This window comes from Lithobates pipiens, unplaced genomic scaffold (assembly GCF_037356315.1).
Source record: "Lithobates pipiens isolate NorthernLeopardFrog02 unplaced genomic scaffold, aLitPip1_a1.2 Scaffold_19, whole genome shotgun sequence".
In the NCBI taxonomy this organism is placed as follows: Eukaryota; Metazoa; Chordata; class Amphibia; order Anura; family Ranidae; genus Lithobates; species Lithobates pipiens.
The window spans coordinates 44435050-44449395 of record NW_027507764.1 but is presented as its reverse complement, the minus strand read 5'-3'; the positions used below and the strand labels follow the sequence as shown (position 1 = coordinate 44449395).

General features: G+C 42.6%; 1 protein-coding gene across 1 annotated transcript in view; it reads right to left on the bottom strand.

Moving 5' to 3' along the window:
• The window catches only part of MEOX2 (mesenchyme homeobox 2), a 154199-nt gene that overhangs the window by 59172 nt on the left and 80681 nt on the right, over positions 1-14346 (bottom strand). The gene's annotated exons all lie outside the window — the stretch shown is intronic.

Genomic DNA, 14346 nt, shown 5'->3' with positions numbered 1-14346 from the left:
AAAATTCAGCCACAGTACCCCCCGTGGTGGGATGACTATTGCACAACGTAACTGAACTAGGACTTGCAGCAGAGTTGCAGAATGTTTGCAAAGAAAGTTGATCTGGAGTCATGCAATGCGGACTTACTGCAATTGTGCAACAAACCTGTGAAGCCTGGCAAGTCTAGCAATAGCCTAGAAAGTAATTTTCATACTTGCAGCACAAGTACTTGCTATCTGGGTATAAAAACATCCCATCAGGAAGTGGGTATACAAGGATCATGGCTTTGATTTTCTTGTAAAAGCAATCAGGGTGGCTTTTACAGCTGCCAGATCACTTTTACAGCACTTCAAAGGTGTACCCCCCCCCCCCCCCCCGTCTCGTCACTGCCCATGGTGGTTCCCCGACTCTCCTGCTCTTCCAAGGAGTCAGGGACTGGGGAAAGCAGCTGGGAATGTCACTCCTGGTTTCAGAGATTCCTTGGCTATCACAGGGATGCATCCAAGCAAGCATTATATGTGATTGGTTTAAAAGCTTTGGAGGGCAGTGGAGACATCAGGCTTCTAATAAAAAAAGCTGGGGAGACATCAGGGGTCTAATAGAAAAGCAGGGGATACATCAGGGGTATAATAGAAAAGCAGGGTCGACATCAGGGGTCTGTTAGAAAAGCGGGGAAGACATCGGGGCTCTAATAAAAAAGCAGGGGAGACATCAGGGGTCTAATAGAAAAGCAGGGGATACATCAGGGGTCTATTAGAAAAGCAGGGGAGACATCAGGGGCTTAATAGAAAAGCAGAGGATACATCAGGGGTCTATTTGAAAAGCAGGGGATACATCAGGGGTCTAATATAAAAGCATGGAAGACATCAGGGTTCTAATAAAAAAAAGCAGGGAAAGCATCAGGGGTCTAATAGAAAAGCAGGGGAGACATCAAGGGTCTATTAGAAAAGCAAGGGAGACATCAGGGGTTTAATAGAAAAGCAGAGGATACATCAGGGGTCTATTTGAAAAGCAGGGGATACATCAGGGGTCTAATAGAAAAGCAGGGAAGACATCCAGGGTCTAATAGAAAAGCAGTGAAGACATCAGGGTTCTAATAAAAAAAGCAGGGGAAACATGAAGGGTCTAATAGAAAAGCAGGGGATACATCAGGGGTCTAATAGAAAAGCAGAGAAGACATCAGGGTTCTAATTAAAAAAGCAAGAGAAACATCAGGGGTCTAATAGAAAAGTAGTGGAGACATCAGGGGTCTATTAGAAAAGCCACCAATGTAAGGAACATTCTTCTCACTGACCACCAATATAAGGGACATTCTTCCCACTGATCACCAATGTAAGGAGCATTCTTCCCACTGATCACCAATGTAAGGAACATTCTTCCCACTGATCACCAATGTAAGGAACATTCTTCCCACTGATCACCAATGTAAGGAACATTCTTCTCACTGATCACCAATATAAAGAGCATTCTTCCCACTGATCACCAATGTAAGGAACATTCTTCCCACTGATCACCAATGTAAGGAACATTCTTCCCACTGATCACCAATGTAAGGAACATTCTTCCCACTGATCACCAATGTAAGGAACATTCTTCTCGCTGATCCCCAATGTAAGGAACATTCTTCTCACTGATCACCAATGTAAGGAACATTCTTCCCACTGATCACCAATGTAAGGAACATTCTTCCCACTGATCACCAATGTAAGGAACATTCTTCTCACTGATCCCCAATGTAAGGAACATTCTTCCCACTGATCACCAATGTAAGGAACATTCTTCCCACTGATCACCAATGTAAGGAGCATTCTTCCCATTGACCCCCAATGTAAAAAGCATTCTTCCCACTGATCACCAATGGAAGGAACATTCTTTCCACTGATCACCAATGTAAGGAGCATTCTTCTCACTGATCACCAATGTAAGGAGCATTCTTCTCACTGATCACCAATGTAAGGAACATTCTTCTCACTGATCACCAATGTAAGGAACATTCTTCTCACTGATCACCAATGTAAGGAACATTCTTCCCACTGATCACCAATGTAAGGAACATTCTTCCCACTGATCACCAATGTAAGGAACATTCTTCTCACTGATCACCAATGTAAGGAACATTCTTCCCACTGATCACCAATGTAAGGAGCATTCTTCTCACTGATCACCAATGTAAGGAGCATTCTTCCCACTGATCACCAATGTAAGGGACATTCTTCCCACTGATCACCAATGTAAGGAACATTCTTCCCACTGATCACCAATGTAAGGAGCATTCTTCTCACTGATCACCAATGTAAGGAGCATTCTTCCCACTGATCACCAATGTAAGGAACATTCTTCCCACTGATCACCAATGTAAGGAGCATTCTTCTCACTGATCACCAATGTAAGGAGCATTCTTCCCACTGATCACCAATGTAAGGAACATTCTTCCCACTGATCACCAATGTAAGGAACATTCTTCCCACTGATCACCAATGTAAGGGACATTCTTCCCACTGATCACCAATGTAAGGAACATTCTTCCCACTGATCACCAATGTAAGGGACATTCTTCTCACTGATCACCAATGTAAGGAACATTCTTCCTATCAATGTGATGGGACACTACAATTTGCATGGTTTCACGTTCTTTTCTGGCCAATAATATTATCTGTTGCAATTCATTATTATTACTGAGAATACTGTTGTTGTACAGATTACCCCTCATGTCTCCACTTACTGGTCATGCTGTAGCTACAATTAGCAGGGGGTTCCCTGAATGTTATTCCAAGGGTTCCCTCTTGCTCAGAAGTTGGAGAAAGGTTGGTCCTGAAGAACCCCTGGAAGTTTTTGGAGCTCTTTGTCCTTTTATAACCCTCCCCCACATTGATGGAAAATCGGTGCATGATGTCAGGCTTGTGAAACCATTTTCATTCCCCGGGAACTGTGTCGCCGTGAATGATATAGCAGACTGCAAACACGACAAAATCATTTTTTTGGTGTCGTAATATTTTTATGTTTTATTTATTTTATTTTTTTTCAGCTGCCTACACCTGTTCTTTCAAGACAAAATAGAGCCAAGCTATAGTCAGGCCATTGTGTTAATGTCTTTCAGCTCTGCCAACAAGTTTATGATCTCCTCGCAAATAGTTTTAACACATGCGGAATCCTTATGGTCATGCGATCATTCAGCTTTGCAGATATGAAAAGTCCTTCTTCCCCACAGGACCAAGACCGGCCTCCAATATTAATGCAGCCTTCATTCTGATAAAGTCATTCTGATCTCCAACATGACGCAATCCTAATCCTCCATTGATTTGTATTGTGACTGCACTGTCCCCCTTTATATTGTAAAGTGCTGGACATACTGCTGGCGCTATATATATATATATATATACTGTATAATAATGATAAAAATAGTAGGAGGGTTATACCGAAAGTAATTCAAACTTTATTTATTTTATTTATTTAAAGGGAAACATGGGGGGGGGGGGGGGGGTACATAGTGTAGCGCTGCTGACAAACATCACATCTGATTAGATAAACATAATAAATAATCATGACATTTCAATAAAGTCCACACATATCCAATAATCTTCTTTGTGAATAGTGCAAAAAAATTGTTCAGTGCAACATTCTTCACACACGCTGAAGATGGAAATTGTGACCAAAATCACAGTGCTGCAAATACAAATCCATACACTCATAATGCACCTGGGTGTTCAGGATGTGCCCTCATCCTAATTAATAGACCTATAGATTGATATAGGTTTAAATGTGCCATTCCCTAATATATATATATATATATATATATATATATATATATATATATATATAGCGCTAACCCCCCCAGAAGTGGTAATTTGGGTTCTCTGTTCTGCTCCTCAACTCCAGGAACGACCTCAGCCCCTCTGACACACCTGCTATAGAGGTAATGATAGATAGATAGATAGATAGATAGATAGATAGATAGATAGATAGATAGATAGATATTTTTAATCTATATACAATATATATATATATATATATATATATATATATATATATATATATATATATATATATATATTATCTATATAGATATATTTATATAGATCCCTCTCTCTCTATATATAGATAGATAGATAGATAGATAGATAGATAGATAGATAGATATTATCTATATAGATAATATCTCTCTCTCTCTCTCTCTATATATATATATATATATATATATATATATACAGTAGCTATATCTATATACCGTATATGTATACACTATATTGTCAAAAGTATTGGGACACCTGCTTTTACACGCACATGCACTTGATTGGCATCCCAGCCTTAGTATCAATATTGAGTTGGCCAACCCTTTGCAGCTTCAACTCCTCTGGGAAGGCCGTCCACAAGGTTTAGGAGTGTGTATATGGGAATGACCATTCTTCCAGAAGCACATTTGTGAGGTCAGACACTGATGTTGGATGTTGGCCTGGCTTGCAGTCTCCCCTCTAATTCATCCCAAACGTGTTAAAGCGGAGTTCCACCCTAAAATATTTTTTCCTTTAAATTAGTCCTTTTAACCTATAGACAAACATTTGGAGGAAATAATTTTTTTTTATATACTTACCAGAAACGCCTTGTTGCTATGTAATTCTAGTAATCTGCCACTTCCTGGTCCGCGGAGCTCCTCATGACTTCCTCCCTCGCCTGTGCGACACATCATTTCCCAGGAGTCTGTGGGCAGTACTGTGATGTTGCCGTTACAAGGGGGCGGGACCTTTCCCCATCGCAGCCCGTTGTTATGGCAACTTTAGAAAGAATCGGCGCTACAGCCGGTAAATCGTGCAGGCGTGAGATCGAGAGGCGCGCGCTGGTTACCCAGCATGCACCTCTCCAAAGCTATCCCAGGAAGCGATCTTGATTGGACTTGACATGCCCACAATCATGATGGAAACGGCCACAAACAGAGGCATAAAATATCACAGTAAGAAATTTATATTTTTGATAAATCGATATCGATGTTAATTGCATCGATGAACCCTACGGCTGTGTGTTGAGTTATATTGAGGGGACAGCAAATTTACACTGTTATACAAGCTGTACACTCACTACTTTACATTGTAGCAAAGTGTCCTTTCTTCAGTGTTGTCACATGAAAAGATATAATAAAATATTGACAAAAATTGCGAGATACTGTGTATACAATTTTATGCATCAATAAATATTACTTTGTAACAATTATTAATATAATTGTAACCGCCTTCATATAAAGTCCCATTTTCTTTCCTCTTATTTAGTATAACCACAGAACTTCCATTGCTTAAAAAAAACTGCTAGACTTTACTTTTCTTCGTCCAACTTTTTTTTTTCAGTCCCGTCTAATTTAAAAATATTGGAATCGGAAGGTTTTTTTGGGGGGGGGGGGGGGGTATATCCGCATTTGATGTATGGGTTTTATAGCTTGTGCAGATGGAATTGCTATTTTGGCCCCGGACTTGGTCAGACACGTCTGGCTCTGCGGCGGAGGGTTAACCGATAATACGCGGCCCACCGACCCCTCGCGCGTCGAATCTGAGCGAGCACCACGACGCGAGTCACAAAGGTCCCTTTCAAAAGAGAGCCGTGCTCTGAAGATTTTAGAGTCTTAAACCGATCTCTTTTTACGGCGTCGTCGTATGAAGCGCGCTCGTAAAACCTTCCACCTGCGCTGGGAAACTCATCACCTTAGCAGCGGCGTACAGTGGCCCCGTTATTCATTCCCATTATTTACACGGAGCGGTGTCGCAGACAAGGATTTAGCTTTGGCTGCTCCCAGGTTCTGTCCTCTCGTGGCATTGACTTAAGATGTGTTTGCTCTCCGGCTGGATGCAAACTTCCGCCCTCTTTCCTACCAGGTGTGAAGGAATAGAGATTCCATTTGTCGTGGTCAGACGGGCATTTTTTTTAACTGGCGGCTCCATAAAAAAATAAAATAAAAGTTCAAGCAGTTAACGAGGCTGTTGCCTTTTTTTCCCTGCTAAGCGGATACCGTCAGGGCTATCCCGGCTTTATAGATGTCCATGGGCATTTGTTGGCATCAAAAACTCCCTATTTTCCTATTCAAGTCTATGGAAATGCCAATCAGGTCAAATGCCGGTCAGAAGGAGGTCAGTGGCAGGTTATCACACCAGACAATGAATGATCAAGCTGGTGTCCACACATACCTTATATTACCAAAAGTATTGGGACACCTGCCTTTACACGCACATGAACTTTAATGGCATCCCAGTCTTTGTCTGTAGGGTTCAATATTGAGTTGGCCCACCCTTTGCAGCTATAACAGCTTCATCTTTTCTAGGAAGGCAGTGCACAAGGTTTAGGAGTCGGCTAAAGGAGTGGTGGAAGCTATGGCTGCTGTGCCAGGAGAGGTGTCTGCAGAACAACCAATAGTCCAAGGTGCACGGGTTGTTGCAGAGACTAGTCCTCTCTATGGGAATGTTTGACCATTCTTCCAGAAGCGCACTTCTGAGGTCAGACACTGATGTGGGCGAGAAGGCCTGGCTCATAGTCTCCACTCTAATACATCCCAACGGTGTTCTATTGGGTTGACGTCAGGACTCTGTGCAGGCCAGTCAAGTTCCTCCACCCCAAACTCGCTCCTCCATGTCTTTATGGACCTTGCTTTGTGCACTGGTGCGCAGTCATGTTGGAACAGGAAACCCCAAACTCTTCCCACAAAGTTGGGAGCATGAAATTGTCCAAAATGACTTGTATGCACTGGTATGCTGACGCCTTATGAGTTCCCTTCACTGGAACTAAGGGGTCATGTCCAACCCCTGAAGAACAACCCCACACTATAATCCCCCCTCCACCAAATGATTTGGACCAGTGCACAAATCAAGGTCGATAAATACATGGATGAGTGAGTTTGGGCTGGAGAAACTTGATTGGCCTGCACGGGGTCCTGACTTTAACCCAATACAACACCTTTGGGATAAATTAGAGCGGAGACTGTGAGCCAGGCTTTCTCATCCAACATCAGTGCCTGACCACACAAATGCAGTTCTGGAAGAATGGTCAAACATTCCCATAGACCAGTGTTTCTCAACTCCAGTCCTCAAGGCGCCCCAACAGGTCATCTCTTCAGGATTTCCCTCAGATGAAACAGCTTTGGTAATTACTAAGGCAGTGAAACTGATTAAATCACCTGTGCAAAATAATGGAGAGCCTGAAAACATGACCTGTTGGTGCGCCTTGAGGGCTGGAGTTGAGAAACACTGCCATAGACACACTCCTAAACCTTGTGGATGGCCTTCCCAGAGGAGTTGAAGCTGTTATAGCTGCAAAGGGTGGGCCAACTCAATATTGAACCCTACGGACTAAGCCCACGTACACACGGTTGGAGATTTTGGCAACCAAATCCGTCGGATTTTGCCCGTCGGATTTAGTCCGACGGATTGTGTCCGAAACTGTTGCATACACACGGTCGGACTAAGTTGTCGAAAAATCCGATCATTCAGAACGTGATGACGTAATTTCGTTATGATGGGACTACATTCAGGCTAGTAGCCAATAGCTTTGATGTAGGAATTTGATCTGAGCATGCGTGGCACTTGGTCCGATGAAAATGCTCTACACATGATCGGATTAGGTCCGTCCGGCCCAGTTGGTCAGGAAATCTTTCCAACATGTTGGAAATTTGGGTCGGACGGAGATTCGGACCGAATCAGTCCGATGCATACCACACACAGTCGGATTATGTGACGACACGGTCCGATAAGACGCATTCCGACAGATTATCCGATCGTGTGTACAAGGGCTAAGACTGGGGTGCCATTAAATTTCATGTGTGTGTAAAGGCAGGCACCCCAATAGTTATGGTAATATAGTGTATATCTATCTATCTATCTATCTATCTATCTATCTATCTATAGATAGATAGATATAGATATCAAGACAAAGATACTCGAGCGCAAATGTGGACAATAAGTGAAATGTGCCTAAAATGGCCAGTTATCCAAATAATTCCAGATAATTAGATATCAAAATAATTAGATATAATTAGAAAATAAATAGTGTTGTGCTACCATATAAAACTGAAAGTGCTATGTGCAAGATATCGCAAAAATAACTGATAGCAATAGAAATTCTATTATAATAATTAAAAAATGTGGGGAGGGGGAAACCGAGGAAAGAGACCTCCCAATTACTCCCCTACTCCTTCAAAATATATAAGTGTAACTCCAAACATATGTATAAATATCACTAATTGCCATATGAATAATAAAGTGCAATGTGCAGAAAAAAAATATATAGGGAGTGGTAATTTGGGCTCTCTGTTCTGCTCCTCAACTCCAGGAACGACCTCAGCCCCTTTGACACACCTGGTTGTATAAAAGTTACTACAAGCACTTTCTGTGTGACAACACGAGTGTCTTAAATGCGTTTAACTAATTAGTACCAGGAATTAGACACAGGACCGTTTAGTGGTAACTGAATTGAATGTATTGGTACGGGTTGGAATGTTAATGGAGTAAATGGTGGTTTGAGCATAAATGAACACAGAAGGTAGGTTGAAGTTCAGACACAGACCACTAGACAGTATAATTACTAAGCCAAGGTAACTTGGAATAGAGTTCTGTACCACTAGACTGAAATTAAAGTGGTTGTAAAGTCCGAAAAGAATTACTGGCAGCCCCTCTTTTCCATCGCCGCCTCCCCTATTCATGCGTCTGGCCCCTTTAGGACACCGGCGCATGGACTCCTATACGGGGGGGGGGACTGTTTTTTTTGGTTTCGTTTTTGAAGCACCCGTTTAGAGCCAGAAACTTCAATATAGGGTGGGCTCAGGTCGCGGAGAGTGCACTCCGAATTAATATTCGCTGTTGTAACACTGAGGCCGCGTACACACGGGCGGACTGTTCGCCCAACTTTGTCCGCTGAACAGTGTTTGGGCGGACAGTCCGCTCGTGTGTGGGCTTTCAGCGGACAGTTTCAGCGGACAGTTTGACGAACAAGGTTTTTCGGAATTTCCGAAAAACTGTCCGCTGAAACCTTGTTTCAGCGAACAGTCCGCTCGTGTGTAGGCTTGTTCGTCAAACTAAGTTCCGCGCATGCTCAGAAAGGATTTACACGCCGAAAGTTATAATGCAGTGTATAGGACGTCGTATTTTTCGTCCCGTCGTACGTGCCGTTCACGTCATCGCGCACGGTTTCAGCAAACTGTTCGTTCGTCGTGTGTGGCCATGTCCGTCCATGCTAATTTTGAGCGGACTGTTTGCCGAAACTGTTTGACGGACAAAGTTGGGCGAACAGTCCCCGCGTGTGTACGCGGCCTAATCCTCCTCCCCGCCAATCAGGAAGTGGGTTTTGATACCAGTCTCCTGATTGAAAGGACAGGCGATGCTATTGGACACCTAGGAGGAGGAGGAAGGAGCTGGAAGCCGCCATGGAGGAGAGGAAACGGAGCCGCTACACCTGCTACCCGTCACGATGGGGTGAATTGCATACTGACCGCTCAGGTCAGGTCAAGTGGTTGTTTGCCCCCCTCCCAAAAAAAAAACCACCAGCCACCACTAGATAAATACCTGATTTTGGATCTCGTGACCTCCCACTGCTCTCCTCCATCTAAGGGAGTGATTCTCAACCAGGATTCCAAGGAACCCTAGGGTTCCTCCAAAGGATGCTAGGGGTTCCTTCACCATTGGGCAATTTCTGCCTCTCAGATAAGTTCCCACCGACACCATTGATCTTTTTAGCTATCTGTAAGGGGGTAATTCTTCCCAATAACAGCAAGTGTAAGGACCATTCTTCCCAATGACTATCACACTAATGTATCATGAGTTGTAGATTTCTAATTGTTAGTAGGGGTTTCCTGAGACTGGAGAAGTATTTCAAGGGTTCCTCTGTGTTGAAAAGGTTGAGAAAGGCTGCTTTAACGGCTACAGCGAGAGGGGATGAGATCCACCTCCGAGGTCATGTGGCCTCTACTCAGCCCCTCCCAGCCTTTAGAGGGGGGGAGGAGAGCGGCGGGAGGTCACGTGACCACAAAGAGATCTGAAATCAGGTATTTATCTAAATCATTTTAGTCAAACATTTACACTGTGTATTATACCTTGGTACAGCCGTTGTAGGGTCCATGGAACCTTAGGGTTCCTCCAGAGGTGGCTAGAGGTTCCTTGAGCTGTGGCTGATTTACCTCCTCTTTGATGGTGCCTACATAGTTCTGAGCCAATGTCACTTGGAGGAGCCAGTGGTATGACACCAATGATCTTTATAGCTCTCTGTGAGGGGGGGCTATTCTTACATTGACCACCAAAGTAAGGGGCATTGCTCCCACTAACCCCCAATGAATGAGTTTTATCAGGGGTTTCCTCGAGACCTTAAAATAATTTTAAGGGTTCTCTTGGGTTAAAAAGGTTGAGAAAGGCTGCCTTGGTAGAACAAAGGGGCTGCCAGTAATCCTACCCTGACTTTACCAGCTACTAATAGGGGCAGGAGGGGAGGGGGGCAGAGTTCGCTTGCACACAGGAGCAGACAGGCAGGCAAGTATCATAAAATGCCTACATATTTGAACAGAGCAAGAAAAGAGAAAATACATCTGTATGGTTGATGGATCTGTATGGCTCCGGACCCTTAAGGCTAAGAAAAAAATATAATGATATCTACAAAAAATTTAAAATAAATGGAGAAAAAAGTCAACAATAAATGTGTGCCCCCTGCGGGGTTGCATTGCAGGGATTTTGATTGTGATTTTTTTTTTAAATAGACTTTAAGATAAAAAAAAGAAATAAAAAGAAACTGAAAGAGGGAAAGAAAGAAAAAAATATATATATTATATCTACAAAAAATAAATGTGTGCCCCTTGCGGGGTTGCATTGCAGGGCCCCACTAAGATGCATTCTGTGTTTTTTTGTTTTGTTTTGTTTTTTTAAATAGACCTTAAGAGAAAAAAATAAATAAAAAGAAACTGAAAGAGGGAAAGAAAGAAAGAAAAGAAAAAAAAAAGTATTATATCTACAAAAAAAATGAAAAATAAATGGAGAAAAAAATGAACAATAAATGTGTGCCCCTTGTGGGGTTGCATTGCAGGGCCGCACTAAGATGCATTCTTTGTTTTTTGTTTTTTTAAATAGACCTTAAGAGAAAAAATAAATAAAAAGAAACTGAAAGAGGAAAAGAAATAAATTAAAAAAATATTATATCTACAAAAAATAAAAAATAAATGGAGAAAAAAAGGAACAATAAATGTCTGCCCCTTGTGGGGTTGCATTTCAGGGTCCCACTAAGATGCATTCTGTGTTTTTTTTTTTTTTTTTAAATAGACCTTAAGAGAAAAAAATAAATAAAAAGAAACTAAAAGAGGGAGAGAAAGAAAGAAAAAAATATATATTATATCTACAAAAAAATCAACAATAAATGGAGAAAAAAAATCAACAATAAATGTGTGCCCCTTACAGGGTTGCATTACAGGGCCCCACTAAGATGGATTCTGTGATTTTTTTATTTTTTTTTAAATAGACTTTAAGAGGGAAAAAAAAAGAAGCATAAAGAGGGAAAGAATGAAAGAAAAATATATATATATATATATATATATGAGCACCTGCTGCACCTCCATTTCAATTTCAAGGAAAGAGAGTCTGGTAACTCCTCGGGTGCGTGACGTGCTAATACCTTTAATACTCTGCCCTCCCTTTTCAGATTGACAATGCTGCTGTTCTGCTGTGCCTCCTGTTCTTATTCCCCCAGAGTTGTGTCTTTGTAATACAGGAGGTGTGCTACTGACCAGATCACCCAGGAAAAAAGCCAAATAAAAGAAAACGAATGCAGCCACCACATCCAATGGTTTGGTATGTTGCAATATAATACATTTTTGTTACCGCTTGAAAGTGTAATTAAAGGCAAAACTTTTTCTTTTTTTTTGAATAGAGTAAGAAAGAATTGTAACACCTGTAAGTTTTTTTTTTTGCCCCATAGTGTAGATTTCTCTTCACTTCCTGTCCCATAACTAAAGCAGGAAGTGAGAAGAGGAAGTGGTTGTCACCAGAACTAGTGTTCCCACTGGAAGATTTCCCCTCACTTCCTGTTCTGGGGATAACCCAAAACTTTAATTTTCTTTTACTTTCATGATAACGATCAGCAGGACAAATAGAGGGGGGTGAAGCAATAAAAACCTGACAGAGGTTCTAGTCCCTCTTATCCAAGACTTAAAAAAAAAAAATGCTTTTAGTTCCACTGTAAATCATCCACCTGATCAGCAGTGCATTTTGCACGCCTGGCTGTAATTTGCTCATTCGCAGGAAATGGAAGTCAGTCGGTGGCGACAGATTTATTGGCTATAAGGACATCCATAGGCTTTTCAGACTTTTTTTTGTCTTTTCCTGCACTGGCCGGGCGAGTTCTAACCGCAGAAGAAGTGTTCCTGTACGGATAGGAGGGCGAATTACACGAGAGCGGAACATCGAACGCCAGCAATCAAAGGCTTTCACAATGTCGTTTTACTACCGCCGCTCTGAAAGCTTTACGACTCTGTCCGGCACTTTGGCGGTAATGTGACGCGCGGCTGTAATTTAGACGTCCATCAAGCCTTAATGCCTCCAGATAATACTCAGCAGGATTTGGGGGGGAAAATGACATTTTTTAGGATCGGGAGCGATGGAGGAAACTTGACGTTAGGCGCGCTGGATTACAGAAAACACTTATATATATATATATATATATATTAAAAAAAGAACTTCCTTTTGGTGGTATTTAATCACCACTGGTTTCTATTTTTTTTGCTAAATAAATAGAAAAAGACCAAACATTTTTTTTTTTTTTTAAAGGTTTCTTTCTTCATTTATGTTATAAAATTTAGCAAATAAGTAATTTTTATTCTTCACTGATGGGCACTGATAAGCTACATTGATGGGCACTGATAAGGCTGCACTGATGAGGTAGCACTGTTGGACACTGATGAGGCTGTACCAATGAGCACTGAAGGGCGCAGACAAGGTGGCACTGATGGGCACTGATGAGGCAGCACTAATAGACTGCACTAATAGGCATTGATGAAGCGGCGCTGATGGGGCAGCACTGATGGGCACGGATATGCGGTACTGATGGGCACTGATAGGCTGCATTAATGGGCACGGATAGGCTGTGCTGATGGGCATTGATAAAGCAACACTTATGGGCACTGATGAGATGGCACTCAAGGGCACTGATGAGGTGGCCCTAATATGCAGCACTGCTGGGCAATGAAAGGTGGCACTGATATTCAGCACCGATGAGCACTGATAGGCTTTCTACTGCCACCTATCAGTGATGGACACTGAAAGGCAGCACTTATGGGATATGGTAGGTGTCACGTATAGGCGGCACTGATGGCCACAGATAGGCAGCACGAATAGGCTGCACTGATGGGTACTGATCTGGCGGCACTGATTAATATTGATGAGGCGACACTGATGGGCACTGATAAAGCGACACTGATGAAGCAGCACTGATGGGCACTGATGAGGCCAAACTGATGGGCACTGATGAGGTGGCACTGACAGGTGGTACTGATGGGCACTGATATGCGGCACTGATGGGCACTGATATGCAGTACTGATGGACACTAATATGCGGTACTGATGGGCACTGATATGCGGCACTGATGGGCACTGATATGCGGCACTGATGGGCACTGATATGCAGTACTGATGGGCACTGATATGTAGTCCTGATGGGCATTGATATGTGGTACTGACAGGCACTGATAGGCGGCACTGATGAGGCTGCACTGATGAGGTGACATTAATGGGCATAGGATTTAATAAGATCAAGTTTTTGTTGCATTTTTTTAGCGCTGCAGCAAAAATCCATCACTGTAAAAGCAGCCTAAACCTACAACAATACACACAAATGTGTGCGTTTTGATGCATGTTTCGGAAAGGCGCTGCAATTGCGGGTCACACTGGCAATGCGATTAATAGTTAGTGGCACCCTCAGCGAGTGTAGTAGATGCACGTTTTGCCAGTCGTTTGTCACACAAAAAAGCACGCTGCAAATGTGCCAAAACGCCCACTTAACACAACAGAAAATTTTATGGAGCTACTTTGGGGAGTTGGTTGCATGTAGGGCAGCCCATGTAGGCAGAAAATGCAACATGCGCTAACGCGTGAAAAAAACGCGATTGGGAATCCATGTTCATGCTATGCTCAGGTGATAATGGGACCTTAAATTATAACTTAGGCCCCATTCGCAATGGAGTGACGCAAACCGATTGGGTATTCTTCTGCAAAGTGAAGCTTTACCTCATTTACTAAGCTCTAGGGCAGTGGCCTCCAAACTGCAGCCCTTTTCTTGTATTTACCTGGACCCTGGGACACTATTTCCTCCACTGACACTAACAATGGGCCATATTCCCCCTCACTGACACCAATTTCTCCCAATGACACCAG